At 49.6% G+C, this 14,262-nt stretch overlaps 1 protein-coding gene across 9 annotated transcripts in view; it reads right to left on the reverse strand.

Moving 5' to 3' along the window:
* Window positions 1-12,718, reverse strand: part of CDON (cell adhesion associated, oncogene regulated) — a 54,571-nt gene extending 41,853 nt beyond the window's left edge. For 4 of the 9 annotated variants that reach the window (XM_051638537.1, XM_051638536.1, XM_051638543.1 and 1 more), the window contains exon 1: window positions 12,021-12,176. The gene's annotated coding sequence lies outside the window, so the exon portion shown is untranslated. Of the gene's footprint in view, window positions 1-11,628; window positions 11,684-11,941; window positions 12,177-12,674 lie in introns of those variants that run through there. The other 5 variants (XM_051638542.1, XM_051638538.1, XM_051638541.1 and 2 more) reach the window with 5 other exon arrangements.
* Between the last annotated feature and the right edge of the window lie 1,544 nt (window positions 12,719-14,262).

The raw sequence follows: 14,262 nt of genomic DNA on the forward strand, positions 1-14,262 counted from the left end.
GGGCAGCAGATGGCAGGAAAAACAAACAGCACTGAGCAAACAAGACAGTGACCAAGTTCCTATAAGGACCTTAAGTCCTGACAACTTCCTTGGTAATACTGCATTATGTGTTTTTTTTCCACAGTTATTAAAATATACAGAATTAGTCAAACTCTCTTACAGGTAAGGTCCACTGTCACAGGACAAAGGTGATGCACAAAGACATTAAGCAACTGAGGAAAAAAAGAGACAATTTAGCCTAAAAACATGGCCAAAAAGTTGACCTGCCTCAAAGATGGAGCAGATCTTTTGCCAAGTTATTCACTGAATTTTTCTATTTTGCTTTCAGGCCTGGAAAGTCTCATGGTTGGTATCAGCTGTTGGACTGTGATCAAAGTTGAGCTTTCCATTAATCCTTTGAGTTACATGTGAGGCTGATAGAGAATTTTTTTTTTTTTTTTTCCAAGAAGACAGTTAAGATTACTCAGATACTTAATTTGCACTCCAATATTTCAAAAACACCTTGACTTTAAAACCTCGCTCTTGGCGTACATATGGTCTTGATAGAAGAACGCATGCTTTGGCATTGACTGGAGACATGGATTTGTTAGCAGAGGGAAGAAAATTTAACAGTTTGTGTGCTGCTTCCCTGGAGCACCCAGCTGAAAATGCTCCAGAGCCACCAGTTTGCTATCGACACACGCCTGTGCTCCCTTTGAGGAGACCTGGGATTTCCATCCTGCCACAGCACGGCAGCCATCGGGGGAAAAAAAATAAATCATCACAGAAGCCACGCTTTCCTACCCACAAAGAGGCATAACAATTAGGTTAATTTTATTATTAAGTTCAGAAAGAAGCTGAGGCAGTCCCCCTGCTGCCACACTAATGAAGTGGGAATGGTTTCTGCCTCTTCTAGCCTCGGGGGAAGAAAACGAACAGAGCATTAGCCTAACACACAGTTCTGCTGGGCTGCAATTACACTTAAATGCCAAAATAAGGGCTTTTAGACCCCAAGGGATCTGAAGCTATCATTAGTCTAACAGTTCCATCACAGTAACTGAAGACCAAATACACTCAAAATTCTCACCCTTTGCTCTTCCAGCCCAGCCCCCCCACCAGACCTCACCCCTCTCCTTTCCTGGCCAGGCATTGCTTGGCCTCATATTCCCATTTTTTCCTGTTTGGAGCTCAACACCCATACCAATTCCACTGCACAATGGCCAGCGACCAATCTGCTCCCCTTTGGTCACATCTTGAAGGGACCTTCTATAAACACCCCCTCCCTGCTCCTCCTCTCCTCAGAGCAAGTGATTTTCTTATTTTTTTAACCAAGATTTGAGATTTTGCAACTGGTTTAAGCCAATTTAAAGACAGGCTGCAGCTGAGGAGAGCAGCAACACCTTCCTTCAGTGCCTGGCTTGCATTCTACTATCTGCACCAAGGATCATGCTGCCACTTGAGTGAGTCAGATCCACTGGCAGATCCAGCCAGAAACTCAGCCAAAGAAAAACGAGGTTTAGTTTTCACCTGGATGAGGGACCAGTTCAGTTCTTGGAGTGCTAACTCAAAGGAGGGGATAGGAAAGGGCATCCACAGAAGGGAACTTTGAACTCAGTGTGAGTGGAGATTGAATTATGAAGCACCACCACTTTTAATAGACCCTGAACTGCAAGAATATGGGCAAATATTAAGAAAAAAATATATGAAACCAAACTCCAAGTGAGACATCTGTTTTCTTGAGTGAGGGGATTCACTGTCCTAATTACCCAAGCTACACATGCACAGGCCACAGCAAGCTTCAGTGCTGCCTCAGGCTGCCTTTTCCACTCTAAAAAGTTTGTATTTTTCATATCAAGGATGATCACCCATGTTTATAATCTCTCTACAGTTCCTATAACCGGAACCAAGCTCAATTAAAAAAAGGACTAGAACAGCAGGCTCGCTCCGGTCATCAGAGCATCAGACAAAGGAGCTTGTGTCCACACATGCTGCCTAAAGGTCTGCTTCCAGCCACACTCCCATGCCTGGTAGGTTTGGATGTGAGAGGAGGTTCATGGAAAGAAGAACAGCCATGGCTGAGCTCTTTTAGAGCACAGCAAGCTCATTCCTGAGGTGATTCTGCATGGACCTTGTCCATCGGGAACGTCCAACAAGCAACAGCTCTAAAAAAACACAGGGAAATGGGTTTGTTTAGCTGTCATACCCCTGAATCCCACTCGGTCTGCTGCAACTTGCAGGGATCTATGCTACCCCTGATCCCTTAAAGGGAAGCACAACTATTAAATCCACACCTGCAGCCGGAATTTATAGCAACCCCATCTAGTGCTGTCTTACATCATAGGCAATTAGGAGCCTGTGAACTCATGGCTGCAGGATATGGGAGGCGTGCTGGAACCGGAGAGCGAAGCCTGTGTTTAGTTAGTCACCCTTCAGAGCTCACCCTGCCTGGGAACGGCTGGAATCAGGCACCAAACAGAGCAAACGATCCACTTGGACTCGGCTTCCTAACCAAAAGTTCTGTCCCTCTGCTTGGAACCACTGCTTGCCCTCCTCGGACAGCAGTCCCCACGTGTCACACGCAATGCTGACACATACTGCCACGCCAGTGTCCAGGGCAGACAGGCAGGAGAACCAACAGGTTTGCTTATTAAAAGAAAAAAAAAAAAAGGTTTGTTTATTAAAATGAAAAAAAGAAAGCAAAAGCTGATTTGCTTATTAAAAAGCAAACCAGCTAACCAGTGACAGCTGAGGGAGAAAGCAGGAAAGGGCCCATCCTTTCCTCCCCTGATTGAAACAAGCCTTCGAACAATCCGTCCTTCGGCGTTACCATAAGCTAAGCGGGTAATTCAGTTTTACTGCTCTCCTCCCCTCCCCCCACGCTCAACAGATCCAACCTGGTTTCAAAATTGAAGTCCAAACGCATCGGCAAAACCATGCTTCTTAACCTAGAGAGAAGGAATCCTGACGCGACTGACAATATTCCTCTAACAAAGCAATCCCCTTAGCCTCAGGCCCCAACAAAAGCTCTCAGTGCAACGGCAGAAAATAAATGAGAAAATCAGGTTTGCTGCAACCAACTGACCTGGCTCCTACGCGAGGAGAGCAGTAGCAGGCTCCTAGGTGAGAAGACGGGTAGCAGAACACGGGTGAAAGAGACAGGGGCTTTGGCAGTGGTGTTGTGCAACTGAGCACTGGCCAGAGCTTCCCACCTCCTTCCTTGTGCCAGCTGAGCTAAAGGAAAGTGTGGATCCAGGGGACAGAGGATCATGAAACTGCAGCCCGAGGGTTTGGCTTCTCTAGCTCTACTGGAGTTGGAGCTTGGTGTGGATGCTGCACGGTCAGTGGGGCCTCCAGCCTGGCACAGATGGGCATTTGGGGGCAGCAACGTCCAGTGTGGGTGAGTCAGAGCCCTCGGCCTCCTCCCACCACATGGGGCAATGGAAGTGACTACCAGCAGAACCAGTTGCAACATGAGCAGCCGATAGGAAAGCAGTTAAGTTTCACCACGGGTACCAGGGAGAATTTTCCACCTGACTGCACCCTGTTTCCACTCGCACAGACACATCCCAAACAGGATTTCTGTTCGGATGTCCAATGGCAGAGCAGAAATTCCAGGAGACGCCATCCCAGTGGAAGAAGGGTCACAGCTGCTGTGGCTTCACAAGGTAGGAAGAAGGTTCGCGACTCCTCAGAGCATGTCAGCATTCCCCAAGACTTAAACGCCGAGTTCAGCAACAAGCAGGGGCCCTGCAAAGATAACCGGCTGCTGGGATTGCTTCCATCCCAAGCTAGCATCCATCAGATAGCAAGAAAAACAAGATTAAGCAGAACCACGGCATTAGTCTTCATTTCAACTTGGCAAAGAAAGTGCATGTTTCTTTCTTCCCCCCCCACCTTTTTTTTTTTTGTGTTGGCTTCCCTCTGTGTGTTTTTTAAAGCAATCTCAGACTCAGCCAGAGAAAGGTGCCTGGACTTTTTAATATAGGAGGATTAGAAGGGACAACACTTGTACACTTGCCAGAGCCCAGATAAGTAGGGAATGCTAAGGCCAGGCTGGCTAGCATCAGCCTCCTGCAATATATCCATTGCCAGAGTGAAAATAAACAGCTTCACACCTTTGGCTCGGAGAAGGAGTTCAGCTCTTTTACCTCCTCAACCTGCAACCTCCCCACTTGAGCGAGAAGGGTCAGGAGGGTGAAGGTTACTTGCAGGTCCTTTATTCCAACCAACAAGAATAAGGCTGGAAAGTTTCGGTCTCTTGTCATACCAGGAAGGCAGATTAGGGTCTGCAGGGGTAGGATCTGGTGTTTTACTGTAACCAGAGTTGTTCAGACAAACTCAATCTACATACTTTCCACATGTGTTGGTTTCAACAGTAACAGCACTAATTAGGAAAAAAAGCTAGTTTGAAAACTAGACCATTTTTAAAGTGCTCAGCTCAAAAGCCCATAATGTAGAAAACAGCACTTCAGTTTAACGCTACCACCCAAGTCACTCAAGATCTATTCCCAGGATGATCCACAGAGCTGAGGAGACACGAGCCACACAACCACAGATGGTCAAACTTCAGTGTCCACCCCCTGCAATCCAAAACCAGGCTCCTGTTCCCCCAAAAATGCCTCAGTCTGAATAGCTGAATTTAAAATGATATCATTAAGCCAGAAATTTCAACATATTTACAGAGTTTTGATAACAACATTTTTGATTACATCCGTTGCCAGCTTCCTTCTACACCCTGACAAAGATTTAAAGTATACATTCCTCCTTCATTCTGCAACAAAGATTAGTGGCAGGAACAGAAAACATCTTCCGTTCCAAAAAACCCTCAGGGTTTTCCTCCTTAGCTTGCATTTTATTAGAGGAGACTCCAATCTCCATCAAGCTGCAATAGGCTGTCACTGCAAGTATTTAGGTAACCAGGATTCGAGTACTGCACCAAAATGCACCTTTTGAGAAACAAAGAGATCTCCTGAAGCTATGGTGAGCGTGAAAGAGCTCCTCAGAACTAACAGCCCTCAGCAAAAAATGTATGAAAATCCTGGCCTATGCCTGAGCACACCACATAGCACCCTGATTTGGAAACTGTTGTGAGCTCTTATCGGGGGGAGAACAAAGGAAAACCACATGCTATTGTTTAGTTTGACTCTGCAATATGTTTAATCTACATGGAGTTGGAAACATTACGTAGCAAAACCCTTCAGCTACCAGAAATTACATACAGCCACCATGAGCAACATCCATTCTCCGAAGGGGGAGATGCTGGCTTAAAGGTCTTCTCTTTGCCCCATGAGGCACCAAAATTATCCAAGATATAGCTCAAAGCTGTCACTGGCACTTCTGATCCCACATCCTTCAGGGGAGGACACCAGAAACCCAGGAAAGCCAAAGCTGAGGAGTTTCACCAACATGACCATGAGCTATCAGAGCTTTTGCCAGCAAGATTGCAACAGTTATCAGGGGTCCTGAACAGAGGGAAGACTCTCCCAGACACCTATGACCATCAGACCTCGCAGCCTCATTGAGCCTGTCAACAAGATGGACCCTTGGTGTGTTTGAAGATGTTAAAGCTGCCCAAGAGTCATTCCAGTGTATCCATAAGGATGGTAACAGACTTAGCTACATGAATTCCATTCCTGAAGTTGCGCAACTGCTCCCCAGCCTTGTGTGTGTGTGTAATAGCAGGGGCTAAACACATGTCACTGGGAGAAGGTCTTTGGTGTGAGACTCCAGTGAAACCCTGACCGGCTCAAAATTCAGTCTGCAGATAAAACGGACAAGCAGATCCACCCCTGCACAAGCAGAAAACCACCTTCCTAAACATCACATTTCCACTTCTGTGCCACCCGTTGCCACCTCCTTGTCCTCAAATTCATCCTCCAACCCCAAATTTCACCTTCATATATACAACTTTTTTTTTCCCCACACTGAGCATGATGCCATGAGTTGGGGGGAACCGGGAGACCCGAGACCTCTCTCCAACCTGAGCCTCCCTTGGTTTATCTTCTCATCCCCCTGGGACCTCTGGCTTGGCCCCATCCTCATCCTTCTGTCGGCATGGGGGACTGGCACGTCCGCAGGCAGGCGGAATGAAACAGTGAAGAAAGAAGTCTTTTGTGGGGGAGCGGGGGAGAGGCATCCACGTATTAAACAAATCATCTGTTTGGAGCACTGGCTCCTACTTGTTCTCAGTTATATTATTCACTCAAGAGTGGATTCATCCATCACTGCAAAGGAATCTCCTGATCTCAGAGATAAAGGCAACAAGTCATGCACTGACTGTCTGTGGATCCTCCTGAAAATGGCCAGCCTCTCTTACACCCTTATTTGGGCCAATCCAGCATCTCCTAGCAAACAAGAAGCAAAAAAAAAAAGGAAATAAAACCTGAAAAAAATACCACCTGGTAACAGGAACTTTACACAGGACAACCCAGCTTGGATCAATCTAAAGGCAAGTTGAGAATTTCAACTTGGAAGAATCACCTTCAGTCTGTTTCAGAAAGCAACATGTTAACTGTCCTCCTTCCTTGCTGCAGTTCCCCAGGTGGGCCTTGTCCTCACAAGAGGAAGAGTCACCTGGAGGTCACCACCATGTAAAAAACACCATGATTTTTAGAGTGAGGCCTTTTAGCCAGATAAATGGTTTGGTTTACCATTCCTGAGAAAGGAAAAACACCCTGCAGAAACAAGAGCATCTCCAGCCAGTGCAGCCTGCTCATGGGACAAAAAGTGTCTGCACAAAACATGACAGTGCTCTCCAGGAGAAAAGCCATCTCCAGCACCCGTCTGTCCTTCACCAGAGCAAATACAGAGCCATTTACCAACTCTCTTCAACTGAAATTAAGGGGGGGAAAGGGGGTGGGAAACACAATCCAGTGGTGCCCAGCTCCTTCCCAAAGCCCGTTTTTCAACAAGGAGCTGCTTACAGCACAAGTGTTTTTTTCCCCTCCTGTAGCATTCTTTGGCATTTGATGGGTTTGCTGCAAGGAGAACCCAAGTCTATGAGGCAGGCAGACCTGGTCCGACTGCAAGGTTGGAAATATTAAACTCCTCTTTGAATTAAAACAAATAAGGCTCAACCACTTGATTTGTTATCAGATAGAAAACTAAACAGGGAATAAATCACAGGCAGGGTTGGACAGACAGGTGAGGCTGTGGGTGTGGCATCAACACCAGCCACTGCCAAAAGGGACGGTCTTCTTTCCTCTGGCATGCTGGAAACGTGCTAGGAGAGGGAGACCATGCCTTTTGGCATGAAAATACTCCAACCTAGCTGGGTTTATCCCAATCTGGCTTTCAGGGGATTATTTTTTTATTTCCCCCTGCTGGTTCAGTGTGCTGAACTGGCTCAATCAGGCATTTCCAGCAAGATGGAGGGGGGAGTTACAAGACCCACCCCCCCCCACCCCTCCGCAAGGCTCTTGGCTCAGCTGCAGCACGGAGTGCAGTTTTATGAGACAGCGAAGCCAATTTAAAACCTGGCTGCTGCCAAAAAGGGCCTGTCCCCCCTCCCACACCCTCCTTCTGTCCCCCAAGGGCCTCCCCAGTCATCGGGATGGAAGATTTAGCAACTCTGTAACTGCGGGGCAAGATCCAGCGGAAAGTTTGGGGCTTGGTGGGGTTTATTTTTTTTATTTGAAGGGTGAGCTGGAGTCACTCCCCTGCGGCTGCTCCCTTGCTGGATTCCCACAGCAGGGAAGAGGCAGGAATGTACCTGCCACCTCCTGCAGCAGCGAGTCCTCCGACTGAGCTGTAACATGAAACTGCGCCCAGAGAGCCAGTGAGGGGGAAAAAAAAAGGGGAAAAAAAAGAAAAAGAAAAAAAAAAAAATAGAGTCCCACCTGGCTGGAAGAGCTCCGAGACATCTCGTAGGTATGGGAAATGTGAAAGCAACCCACCTTGCATGATTATTTTCCCTCCTGTTGAAAGACAGAAGGTATTTCTCACGTCAAAGGAGCAAGCAGGGGCTTAATGGAAGAGGCAGGTGGTCTGGATGTGCAAGGCTCCGTGCCCAGGAGGGCTGAACAAGCAGTTTACCCCAAAGCGATAACTGTCACTGGGGAGTCATCATCCCCACCGGAAAGGAAGAAGTGAGCTGGGGAAACTGAGTGGAAAACTATGACACACTCAGCCCTGGAAATTGCACTGAGCCATCTACCAAGGAAACTGCTGGAAGAACACTCAACGGAAAAAAAAAAACACAACATTAAAAAAATCAGTATATATGTATATACACACACACACACACAGAGGAAACTAGTCTAAAAATTCTTGGGTAGGCAGCTCGTTAGCTAAAGTAACATAGCAAAGAGTTTTTTTGCTGAATTCACCAAGGACAAACGCTATCCCAGAGCAAATGATGTGGGAGAAGGGGACACACAACAACGCAGCTTATCAAGAGGCCACCAGGAGAGCACTGAGCTAAGAGACAAGGGAATAAATCTGGAGAAGAGACCTAGTACCAGCTCATCTTTTAACAAACCAGATAAAACAGCATATGGAGAGCGTTCCTGCTGCAGACGGGGTTGGACTGGATGATCTTCAGAGGTCCCTTCCAACGTCTATGATTCTATGAACACTGTTTCATCCCCATGCACCAGCTTTAAGAGTCAGGATTGCAAGACAATCTGGGAATTTCCATTCAAAGAGGAAATCTGAGCAATTCAGCTTCATACAAGATTTAAAATCTTTACTTTTCAACTCCATAAGGCAGCATTTTTGACCAGTTTCACCCCAGTTGCAGATGGGAATTGGCTCAGAAGCTCCCTAGTTCACTGGAATGTTGAGGAAAACCAGAAAACTGAGAAAAACACAAGTGGGAAAGTGGCGTGACTCAGCCGAAGCAGAGCCTCTTGCCAATCAACAGATCGTAAGCAAAGCAGCAGACAAAAAAACCTGACTTTACACATAAAGGTCAAGTTTACAGTATCAATTAATTCATACAAATTAGATGTTGCCTAACAAAAGGCGCCGGGCAGGTCTGTGAGCTGCTTGCAGGACACTGGTTACAGCGACTCAATACAAAATGTTATCTGAAATTCCAGATCTCAGCAGGTTTGTGGGTGAAGACTTACGCGGTCTTGGGGCTTCTGGGACTAAACCAAAGGTTTCAAAGCCTTGAGGCTTTGCCAGTTTTTTGGGCGCTGCAGGTGCAGTGTTACACTTCAAGGTGGCATCTTCTCTGGAGCAGCCACCAAATTAATTTCAGGGGTCTGGGTATGACCAAGGCCTTTGTTAGGAGCAGTAGATCTGCTCAGGGACATGCTGAAGAGGATTTATGAGATGACGAACACCAGTGTGGCTGTGTGCTCCTGCGAGCCAATCAATTGCTTTTGCTTCACAGTTTCCCCATCTGCAGAACTAGCCTTTACACAAGCCAGTGCATTTTTTAAGCTCTGACAGTTAAAATCCTCAAGTGACATCACCTGAAGTCAGAGCAGCTGCCTTATTCCCCTGGCACAACAGTGAGCCAAAGTAAGCACAAGCCTCAGCTCACAGAGCACCTTCAGATAATGAAAGCGATGGTGGGGTTTGTCCCCACAGCAGTCAGGCCTCTCCTTTATGTGGTTTTTTCCCTTGGTCTTGGGATAAGAAGCAGAAATTTTAGTACCAGTGCATCCCTACCGGGCTGCCCAGCAGAGGGAGCAGGCAGAAGCACCAGCCCAAATACCACTCGGCACCGTCCAGAAGGCAAAGAGGCCCACCAAACCCCAGGTAAAACTAACCAAAATTGCACAATGGCAAAAAAAAACCAAAACACCAAACCAACCCCAAACCACTCCAAGCTGCTTTCTGTGGTGTATTAGAGCTCCCTGCCCGCACTTCACCTTGCACATGCGGGCACAGCTGTTTACAAGCACTCAGGGCAGCTTAAGGGCGTAAATCTCACTAATCCAAGAGACAAAGCTACCGCACTCACCCTTCGCTGAATCACTAATCCCTCGCCACTAGGGCTGGTCCCACCTTACTTCCTACCCCCAGAGGAAGATTAAAAAACACCTTTTCACAGGTAAAGCAGTGGATCCTGCCTTGGTATTTCTATCTGCAAGTCCAGCTTTAAATAACCAAGTAGGTTTTGAGCAACCATCACAGGTTTCTACAGACAGATTTTGCTGGGATGCAGACCGAGCCAATTTGGAGGCTTTCCTCTCGTTTTGGAGACGGGATTACAGGCAAAAAAACCACCAAACAAACAAAAGTTTATTTCTTTTTAACAGAGGAGCACTCCGTTAACAAGCTCTCCCCATGAGAAAGACTCATAACTGTTTTTAAAAAGTAGGGGTTTGGTCTTGATCTGTTTGATTCACACGGGCGGCACTCACCGTCTAGTTTACCTTGGAGGAACTAAAGTGCCCTGGTTTTAATTAGGGCACGAAATACCAGGTTTAACAGAAAAGCATTAAGAAATCAGAGAATGGTTTGGTTTAGAAGGGACCTTGAAGATCATCTAGTTCCAACCCCCTGCATAATGTCGTCAAACATTCACCGCTACTTGAGCAGAGAATTTATGGAATACAGCGATGCAAAGGAGTGGGCCGTTGCCCTCAGCAACCACTCTGACAAAAGCACTTTTTCTCCTTAAAGACGTTACAGGCGGGCAGTACATCACATAAACTGCAACTGTCAAAACAGCAGAGTGGTGGGAGATGACCTGCAAAGCAAAGCAGCTCCACGCAGCTCAGCTTTAAGCCCCAGCACAACAGGATTACCTGCTTTGTTCAAAGAAAACGCCGGGCCCACAAAAAACAAGACACCAGAGAATAAAAGGTTTAGGAGCTCCCGGTCACCTCAGTGACCAGTGGCTGCGGAGTGACACGGCTGGTGTTTGGGTTAGTAAATTGTGAATCTGGTGCATGTGTGAAAGACACAACTCACTGAGTAAACACCCCTTCGGAGCTGACAGTTTTACAGCCGCAGGCTCGACGGCTACTCCTGCTCAGAAACCTCGCGTGGAGACACAGCAAATCCATTGGGGAAGGCAGCAAAAGAGGGGGGAGAGAAGCGCTACATAAAGCAATCACGTCTACCCATTTAAAAAATTACGAGGCAGGAGCAAAATAAACACTGCCTGTTTTCTGCCCAACAGTTGAAAGTTATGTGTCACGTCTGAAAAACATTTCCCTTTTGGTTTGAAAACACCGGTACTGAAAACATGCAATAGGAGGCTGGAAAGTTCTTCCATTAAAACTCAGCGACTGTATAATTATTATTTTTTTTCTGTCAAAGACACAGCAAGCAGAGTAATTTCAAAGTCAAGAATCAGATAGCTTGAAGGATGGAGGAACCTTAATGGAAAAAAACTAATCAGAGTTAAGAGGTCTTGATGCTCTACAGCCCAAGCCCTCAGGCATCGCACACCTCCTCTTACTTTAGGGGCTTTCAGCCCCTCTCGTCGCAGAGAAAGTGATTTTATGGATTAAAAACCAACACCGAGATGACCAGTGTTAAGACTGAAGAGGCCAGACGGGACCCCGAGCCCATCCCTGCCCCAACGCCGCGGAGACTTCAACAGAACAGCGTTTTAATGGCAAATATAGCAGAGCCAGACCAACTTTCACTGTGAAATAAGCCCGTAAATCAGTAACAGACTGGAGGCAGCACAGTGAAACTGCGCTATTAAAGGTTGTGTTTTGTTTTTTTTCTCCGACTCACCAAAGCGCTCTCTACACAGGCTCAGCTTTCATCTGCTCCCCCGCTCAGCCGCGCAGACCGACGCGAAAAACATTAAGTCAGATGGTTTGAATAAACCCCGCGCCAGGCGCAGCGTCCCCACACCCGCTCCCCACCAGATAAACCCCTCCAGTCCCGCCTCGACTTCCCCAGACACGGACCCGCCCGGAGCCCCCCGCGCTGCCGCCCCGGCCGCTGCCGCCGCGCGGCGGGGCTGACGGGACGGGACGCGCCGGGTCCCGCCGCTGCCACCTGCGGCCGCGCCCCGCCCGGCCTCCCTCCCACCGCCCCTCACCTCGCCCTCCTCTCGGAGCCCGCCGATCCCCTCAGCGCCCACGTCCTCCCCTCCCGGCGGCGGGAAGCGGTCGCGTTACCTCTCCGCAGCCGCCTTGCCCCCTCCTCGGTCCCCGTCCCGCTCCCGCTCGGCGGCGGCTCTCCAGGACATTCCAAGCTGGGGCGGGCGACCCGGCGGACGGGAGTCTCCATCCACCGCCGCCCGGCCCTGCCGCGCCGCTCCCCGCCCCGCTCCCGCCGCCGGCCCGGCTCGGGGGAGGTGGCGGCGGCCGCCCCGCCCCGCCCGCCCCGCCCCGCCGCGCGTACCACGGCCCGCGGAGGGGAGAGCCGGGCGGGCGGCACCACCGGGCGGCGGGGAGCGCGGCCCGACCCCTCCGAGCCCGCCGGCGCCTCAGGGAGGTCGCGGCGGCCGCACCGAGCCCGCCGGGGCCCCCGGCGCGGCGGGGCCTGAGGGGGACGGGGCGGACGCGGGAGCTGCACGTGCTTTGCGTGACACGCGAGGGCGCCTGCACCGGCCCCGCGGACCGGACAGCTGCCCCGAGCACCCGGGCACTGTGCGCCCGTACAGCTTTGCACCCTCGGAGCTGTTCCCCCACCTTGCAGCCCTTGCAGCCACCCGCTGCACAGCCTTGCAAGGCCGCACCCGCGCAGCGCTCAGCAGCTCAGCCTGGCAGCTGAGCACCCGGGCACCCTGCGCCCCTGCAGCCACGCGCCCTGCTCCACGGGACACACACCCTCGCGGCTGCGCGACCACGACTGTGCAGCTCGCACCCTTGCACCCACACGCCTTGGCAACCGTCCTTCGGGCGAGCTGGCAGCCGTGCACCCCGTGCACATGGACGTGCTGCTTGCTTGTGCTCCCCAGGCCCTGCAGGCTCCGTGCAAAGGTCGCTGCCGTGCCCACGCCGCCTGTTTCCACACCCCAGAGCCTGCGGTACCTGTTGCAAACCCTGCGGAGCTCCCGACCCTGTTTGCAACCTGGCGCGGAGCTGCAGCCACTTGCAAAACCACAGGAGCGGGTGAGCAACTCCAGCTTTTGCCGGAAGGCTGGAAACGCTCCAGCACGCCGTGCACATGCTCCATCTCCCATCGGATAACACCACCAAGAAACCCCTGCTCGGGAGGGATGTGGCAGAAAAGCAGCAACAAAAAAAGAAGTAGGATTTTGGAGGCTTGGATGGTGTCCAGCTGCAAACCGCAGCCGGAGCGCGGAGAGCACAGGGGAGGTGCCTGTCACTGGCAGCATAATTTAATATTAACAGCTCACTAAATTGCCCTGCCTTAGACCTCATGGGCGAGATGAAACCCAGCGAGATCACGGTCGTGGCCACCCGCTGCACCCAAACCCTCCGCCCTTCCCAAAAGGCCCAAAATCCACCCTAAAAATGCCTCAGTTTTTTAAGGATCTGCGAAGTTTTTCGTCACGTCTCCATGTGGTGGCTGAGCTGGAGAGGGATTTATCCAGAGGAGGTTTTGGAAAGGCTCAGGCAGTGAGTTGGTAGGAAACAGCTCCTGTGTTTAAAAATAAAAGAGAAATGGGCTTTTTTTTTTTAAATAAAAAATTACCCTTGGAACCACGTTATTTTGGGCAAACCTATGAGACCAATGCTTTGTGCTACCCTGTGTTTACCAGCCCTAATTTTATCCCTCAGGAGGTTTCCTGTGGGACATCGTTATTTCCACAAATGTAAAGGAGGAAGAAAATCAAGAAAATTAAACCTTGAAAGTTCTTGGAGGATTAAAAATCCCTTTTAATCCAAAGAAATACCCGAAAACCAAGCTCAGAGTGGGACTGACTTTATTTCCCCCTCCCAATCCCCTCCTCGGGTGCCATTTGCATGCGAATACCCTCTTGGAGAGGAGAATTGCTGCTTAATTAGCACCCAGCAATGGCTTTAATTAGCATGGTGCCATGCTTCCTGCTATTTTGCATAGATTCAAATGAGATGCTCATTAGGGAGCAGGTGCCTGGACAAGCTACGCCCTTCAGCCTCGTGCTAACCCAAGTAGAATCATAGAATCATGGAATGGTTTGGGTTGGAAGGGACCTTAAAGATCATCTAGTTCCAACTGGATGTCCAGCTAGATTACATCTAGTTCCAGCTAGATGTCCCTGCGTGGGCAGGGACACCTCCCAGTAGACCAGGTTGCTTAGAGCCCCATCCAACCTGGCCTTGAACACTTCCAGGGATGGGGCTTCCATGACCTCCCTGGGCAACCTGTTCCAGTGTCTCACCACCCTCATAGTAATGAATTTCCTCCTAATACCTCATCTAAATCTCCTCCCTTCAAGTGTTAAACCACTGCCCCTTGTCCTCTCGC

The sequence above is a fragment of the Apus apus genome, chromosome 22 (genome assembly GCF_020740795.1).
Source record: "Apus apus isolate bApuApu2 chromosome 22, bApuApu2.pri.cur, whole genome shotgun sequence".
Classification (NCBI taxonomy): domain Eukaryota; kingdom Metazoa; phylum Chordata; class Aves; order Apodiformes; family Apodidae; genus Apus; species Apus apus.